This window comes from Salvelinus namaycush, chromosome 4, assembly GCF_016432855.1.
Source record: "Salvelinus namaycush isolate Seneca chromosome 4, SaNama_1.0, whole genome shotgun sequence".
Classification (NCBI taxonomy): Eukaryota; Metazoa; Chordata; class Actinopteri; order Salmoniformes; family Salmonidae; genus Salvelinus; species Salvelinus namaycush.
Window position 1 is genome coordinate 21,234,456 of NC_052310.1, and position 7,409 is coordinate 21,241,864.

General features: G+C 41.0%; 1 pseudogene; it reads left to right on the plus strand.

Annotated features, from left to right (window-relative positions):
- Window positions 1–333: 333 nt before the first annotated feature.
- Window positions 334–6,383, plus strand: LOC120045778 (annotated as a pseudogene).
- The last annotated feature ends 1,026 nt before the right edge of the window (window positions 6,384–7,409 follow it).

A 7,409-nucleotide genomic window follows, 5' to 3' on the forward strand; every position in this document is an offset into this window, starting at 1 on the left:
GGGTGCACTCCCGCATTTCCCCGCCCGCAATTTCGGGCGTTCCTGCATGTGGGCATTCCTGCATCTGCAGGAACCCCTTTTTATAATTTTATTGGTCCATTTTTAAGCTATGACTCCGGCACAGGAGGGAGGCTGGGGCGATCCAGTACAGTAGGTGGCAGTAATGCAAATAATGTTGGATTCCAACTGCCGATAAACCCCACAGAAGAAGAAGAAACGTCAGGGGGCGACAACAATAGCTAGCTATAGCTGGTACACGGGGCGGGGACGACCGGTAGACAATGTCTTTCACGCACGCCTGTCGGGCACTGTTTTACCCAAGTTCTGTTAACGATGGTGAGGGCAGGTGAGAGCGAAGGACACACTGTCTACCTTCCGCTAGCTAGGAAGGAGGACTCCAGTAGAAATTAGGTTGGGGGCGAAAATTGCATAATACTTTTATTTCCCTTTTGACCCACATTCCAAAGTGTCACACAAGCATGAAGATGTCGTGCTCAAGGGGGGGCGTTCATGCAGGACCAATGGGGTGCTTGAGGGGGAGGTGTTCCTGCAGATGCAAGAACGCCACCCACGCGGGAGCGCCCGAATTGTGGGTTGCAGTTGCACACTATTAGCTGGTTTCCGCCAAATGGATAGCAAGCACGCTCGCGGCCATCAGCTCTTTGAGTTTTCTGACGTGATGGCCAGAGAAGCATGAAGGAGATTAAAATATATATATATATTTAACCTTTATTTAACTAGGCAAGTCATAATGAATCGTGAGTAATAAAACAGGCAAACACCCGAGACAATTATTTAGCAAAGAAATGCTGCCAGAGGTAACACAAGAGGGAGCTCAACCCTTCAGTCGATGAGTAACTGACCAACAACCACCATAGATATGACTGCACTTTTGGACTGGGGATACCCCAAGCCCACTCCCGCCCTCTATAAACTTGGCAGACTTCATTTCCCTTTCAAAGCATACAAATTCCTGTGGAGATTGGTACAAGTCCCGAGCCTTCTGGAACGTGGAAGCACTATTTATATTTGAATGAAAATCAGATAGGCATAGGCATGTCCAAGAGAACGTCTTAATTATCCATTTTAAATGAAAGAGGAGAAACGTCTGGTCTCCGCTAAAGCATTATTTGTATCATTCTTTATTTTATAATTGCGAGAACAGGCCTTTTGTCCTGTCAATAGCCTTATGAATTGTAATATTTATACGGTAGTAATGTATCTAGCCTAAATGTGTCTCTAATTGCCATCAAAAAACAAATTCTATAGAGGGAGCTATGTAACAGCTAAATAATTGAGATTAAACAATCGTTTTTATCCCCTTGGGGGATCCCTTGTCTTAACATGCACCCTCTGTTGAAGACCCAATCAAATGTGAAATGGTCAAAAATGATTGTACTCTGAGTAGCACAGAGCCACAGACAGAGTAGCACAGTCAAAGTGTGGGGGGGGGGGGGGGGGGGGGGGGTTCATTGTTGGACATAAAAGAGACAAATCAAAATTTACTGGGGAGGAGGGGCTGGTCCAACTCAAGGTGTCATAACAAAAAAATGCGCCCCCCTCCCCAAAGTTAAAAATATTTCACATGACCCTTCCCTTATACTGTAAAATAATTTGAACACCGTCCACCCTCATAGAATTAACTCAAAATAATGTTTTACGACCACAAATAACTGTGTTTATATATGTGGATATCGACTTTGCCACTTCAGTATGCTTTTGTGGCATAGTCAATACCACACAGGGCTACGGGCCAGACGGTTGAGGGTTCGCCGACCACCAAAGACGAGCTCACTCTCCCTGCCTGTTTCATTACACTACGCAGAGCCGGCTGCAGACAATGATCAGCTAGGGGGAAATCAGATTTTCAACATTTTGATGCCATATTTATTATAATATAAAATATATGCAACAAATTTTCCAACAACAGGTTTCGGTGCGAAAGCACCACACAACCAATAAACAAAACATACCAGCTTCGGGCACTTCAATATCATGGTGTGCGTTTTCAACAACACAATAAATAGACCATGTCAATTTTGACAAACAGGAAATGCACTCTCTACCTCTACCTCCCTACCTTGCATGCTTACCCAGTATCGAAGGCTGGGCTTGACAATCTCTGGTTGTCATGAAACTTTTTGGTGTTTTGTAACAGTTTTGTCTCTTTGATATTCTTCAATGGACCGCTGTACACTTTGGATTAATTGATCAATAAAAAAATACATATATACAGTAGACGTACAGAAGGAGGGTAATTAGTAAATTTTTTATCTGAATATTTTGTATAAAGATAAGCATTATATTTTTAGATTATAGGAGTAACTTTAGTAGGCCTGAAATAGTCTTAAATAGTTCAACTGTCGGAGTCAGTTCATATCATAGTCCTGCAGTAGCTAAAGCTTAATAATAGCCACACCGTACAAAACCTTCACGGACGTTTCTAAACATTAATAAGGGTAATTTCAAAAGTAAGTCCAGCTATTGTTTATAGGGAAAACATGAGCAGAAGAGCAAATGTAGACCAGGGAAAAAATGCGCTACCCTCCCAAAAGCAATAACAAAAGTCCCATATTTTGGACCGCCCCTCCCCGCAGTAAATTTCGATCTGTCCCTAAGTGATTCTAATTTTGGAAATCTGTTTAGAAGTTCCCGCGAATAATAGAGAGACGTGATCGTATACAAATGCAGGCAAGCTTTGAGTTATGTTTTAGTCCAGTATTATATACAATGCATTCGGAAAGTATTCAGACCCCTTTACCTTTTCCACATTTTCTTAAGTTACAGCCTTATTCTAAAATCGATTAAATATATATTTTTCCTCTTCAATCTACACACAATACCCCATAATCACAAAGCAAAGCTGTTTTTTTTCTAAATGTTTACTAATTTATTAAATGGCTGCGATCCCGTTAACGGGATTGATATGAAAACAGCCAGTGAAAGTGCAGGGCGCCAAATTCAAACAACAGAAATCTCATAATTAAAATTCCTCAAACATACAAGTATCTTATAGCATTTTAAAGGTAATCTTGTTGTTAATCCCACCACAGTGTCCGATTTCAAAAAGGCTTTACAGCGAAAGCACCACAAACGATTATGTTAGGTCACCGCCAAGTCACAGAAAAACACAGCCATTTTCCCAGCCAAAGACAGGAGTCATAAAAAGAAGAAATAGAGATAGAATTAATCACTAACCTTTGATGATCTTCATCAGATGACACTCATAGGACTTTATGTTACACAATACATGTATGTTTTGTTCGGTAAAGTTCATATTTATATAAAAAAATCTCAGTATACATTGGCGCGTTATGTTCAGTAGTTCCAAAAACATCCGGTGATTTTGCAGAGAGCCACATCAATTTCCAGAAATACTCATAATAAACGTTGATCAAAGATACAAGTGTTATACATGGAATTTTAGATCCACTTCTCCTTAACGCAACCGCTGTGTCAGATAAAAAAAAAAAAAAAAGCTTTATGGAAAAAGCAAACCATGCAATAATCTGAGTACGGCGCTCAGAGCCCAATCAAGACAAAAAGATATCCGCCATATTGTGCAGTCAACAGAAGTCAGAAATAATATTATAAACATTCACTTACCTTTGATGATCTATATCAGAATGCACTCCCAGGAATCCCAGTTCCACAATAAATGTTTTGTTCAATAATGTCCATCATTTATGTCCAAATAGCTACTTTTGTTAGCGCGTTTTGTAAACAAATCCAAAGTCACGAAGCGCGTTCACTAGGAGCAGACGAAATGTCAAAAAGTTCCGTTACAGTCCGTAGAAACATGTCAAATGATGTGTAGAATCCATCTTTAGGATGTTTTTAACATAAATCTTCAATAATGTTCCAACGGGAAAATTACTTTGTCTTCAGAAAAGTAAATGTAACAGAGCTCGCTCTCACATGAACGAGCGTCACGAGCTCAAAGCATTCTGCCAGACCTCTGACTCATTCCCCTCTCATTCGGCCCCACTTCACAGTAGAAGTCTCATTTAAGTTTCTAAAGGCGGTTGACATCTAGTGGAAGCCTTAGGAAGTGCAACATGACCAATATCCCACTGTATCTTCAATAGGGGCTGAGTTGAAAATCGACCAACCTCAGATTTCCCACTTCCTGGTTGGATTTTTTCTCAGGTTTTTGCCTGCCATATGAGTTCTGTTATACTCACAGACATCATTCAAACAGTTTTAGAAACTTCAGAGTGTTTTCCATCCAAATATACGAATAATATGCATATATTAGCAACTGGGACTGAGGAGCAGGCAGTTTACTCTGGGCACCTCTCGGCACCTTATTCATCCAAGCTACTCAATACTGCCCCCAGCCATAAGAAGTTAAACATTTTAAACAGAAGTACCTTATTTACATAAGTATTCAGACCCTTTGCTATGAGACTCAAAATTGAGCTCAGGTACATCCTGTTTCCATTGACCATCCTTAGGATGTTTCTACTTGATTGGAGTCCACCTTTTGGTCAATTCAATTGTTTGGACATGATTTGGAAAGGCACACACATGTCTATATAAGGTCCCACAGTTGACAGTGCATGTCAGAGCAAAAGCCATGAGTTTGAAGGAATTGTCCATAGAGCTCTGAGACAGGATTGTGTCGAGGCAGAGATCTGGGGAAGGACACCAACACACTTCTACAGCTTTGAAGGTGCCCAAGAACACAGTGGCCGCAAACTGAGCAATCGGGGGAGAATGGTCTTGGTCAGGGAGGTGGTCACTCTGAAGGAGCTCCAGAGTTCCTCTGTGGAGATGGAAGAATCTTTCAGAAGGACAACCATCTCTGCAACACTCCACCAATCAGGCCTTTATGGTAGAGTGGCCAGACAGAAGTCACTCCTTAGTAAAAGTCACATGACAGCCCGCTTGGAGTTTGCCAAAAGCCACCTAAAGACTCTCAGACCATGAGAAACAAGATTCGCTGGTCTGATGAAACCAAGATTGAACTCTTTGGCCTGAATGCCAAGCGTCACTTCTGGAGGAAACCTGGTACCATCCCTTTGGTGAAGCATGGTGGTGGCAGCATCATGCTGTGGGGATGTTTTTCAGAGGCAGGGACTGGGAGACTCGCCAGGATCAAGGGAAAGATGAACGGTGTAGAATAATGAGAGATCCTTGATGAAAACCTGCTCCAGAGCGCTCACCTTCTAACCTTGAGTGACTTGAACCAGATTGAACATCTGAAGAGACCTGAAAATAGCTGTGCAGTGACGCTCCCCATCCAACCTGACAGAGCTTGAGAGGATTTCAGAGAAGAATGGGAGAAACTCCCCAAAATACAGGTGTGCCAAGATTGTAGCGTCTTACCCAAGAAGACTCGAGGCTGTAATCGCTGCCAAAGGTGCTTCAACAAAGTACTGAGTAAAGGGTCTGAATACTTATGTAAATGTGATATTTCAGCTTTTTATTTTTAATAACTTTGCTAACACTTCTTAAAACCTGTTTTTGGTTTGTCATTATGAGGTATTGTGTGTAGATTGATGAGGGGGGGATAAAACAATTGAATACATTTTAGAATAAGGCTGTAACATAACAAAATGTGGAAAAAGTCAAGGAGTCTGAATACTTTCCAAATGCACTGTATGTTTGGGCTTCCTGCGGTCAATTTGCAGTCTACAAATGATTTGCAATTAAGTTTCGGCTCCCTGACAATACACTCAACAGAAAATCGTCCCGAGGCTGAATCTAGTTGATGATCTTGATATCATGTTGTAATCAGTTCCACACCCTTTCAAATTTCTCAGGGACAGTGTTCTCGTTCCTGTTGGAGAGCGACACTTTCCATGTGAAACTCTGCTAAAATCCAGACACCCATTTCCGCTACGACCGTGTGCTTGCGGTTCTTCTCTGAGGTTGGCAGAGGCCAGTCCATTGTCTCACTGGCAGGCCCGTCATGATAAGGATTTGCTGTTGTTCAAACCGTATGTGGGGGGAGCATACTGAGTGCACATCAAAGAAGCTGGAGTGGATTTCTTGAGGTTGCCAGATAATAAGAATGAATGGAACTCCATCTGCTGGACCTGGGACTCTTACACTGGTCTGACCCAACTCTGGATAAATGGGAAGTGAAGTACATGGAAGTTTGTCACTTGGGACATTTCTATAACTGGAAAGCCGAGTATTATTTTAGGTTAAGAGCAATACACATATGGGGTGGGGCTTTCATAGATTATCATAGATTCCTTTGTGGCCGATGTCCACTTATGGGATAGTGTCCTCCCTCCCTCCTTGTCAAATCCGATTTTTATGTGAAGGGGAATTCCTTCACTCGTGGAAATATTCTAAACGGGAAAGCATTAGAGTACACAATTGAGGGGAACGTGTTCAAGGAGTAGAGTGACTTTGAAATTGTTGTCTGAAGCACGAGCATGATTTTTTATCTGTCTTTCAATGTGTGTGAAAACTGTTTCAGCTGTTTCAACATTATTATTTGCTATAATATGATTTTCTTTGTTCCTGAGTATTTACTGAATAACCTCTTCTAAGTAGAAAATGTAATATTCCCTTGATGCATTGTTTCATATAATCCAATACAAATGCATATCCAAAAGATTGTCCTGAAATTTGAGCTGTGGTTACATCTTCTTATCCTCATGTCCCTTATTTTTAACTAGGCAAGTCAGTTAAGAACAAATTCTTATTTACAATGACAGCCTAGGAACAGTGAGTTAACTGCCTTGTTCAGGGACAGAACGACAGACTTTTACTTGTCAGCTCGGGGATTCGATGTAGAAACCTTGCGGCTACTGGCCCAACGCTCTAACCACTAGGCTACCTGCCACCCCTTACATAAATTTGTGAGTGAGATTTCATTTTGTTCATTAGCTGAATCTAAAATCTCAACTTTATCTTAAATCTACTACTATTTGTATAGTACACTTTCAGTAAAAAAGGTTCCTTAAAGAACAAAAATGGTTCTATCGCTTGCTTCATATATTGAACACCTTAGAGTTCTATACAGAACTCTTTTATATGGTTTTTTGATCAGAAACCTAAAGGTTCTTCTTCACTTAACCGAAATTGTTGCATATAGATAGAACCCTGCATGGTGCCATTTATGAATTATGGCTACTAATATTAAATATAATTGAATAAACAATTAAATAATGGACAAAAGAATACCACTATAGTTTTTAGAATTTATTGTCATTATATGCAAACATAGTTTGGAAAATATGCACTGGTGGCCATGGACGCATCTCTTTGTTTGAATGATGGCCCATGTCAACTCTGGCTGACTTTACAGTGTAATAAAATATAACTTTGTCCATTAGTTACAGTGAACAACAAAAACGTGTCTCCTGCTCTTAACACCCCCCCCCCCCCCCCCCTCCTCCTCCACCACCCCAGCAGACCTTACACAAAGAGTTGAGACAGTGCCCCTA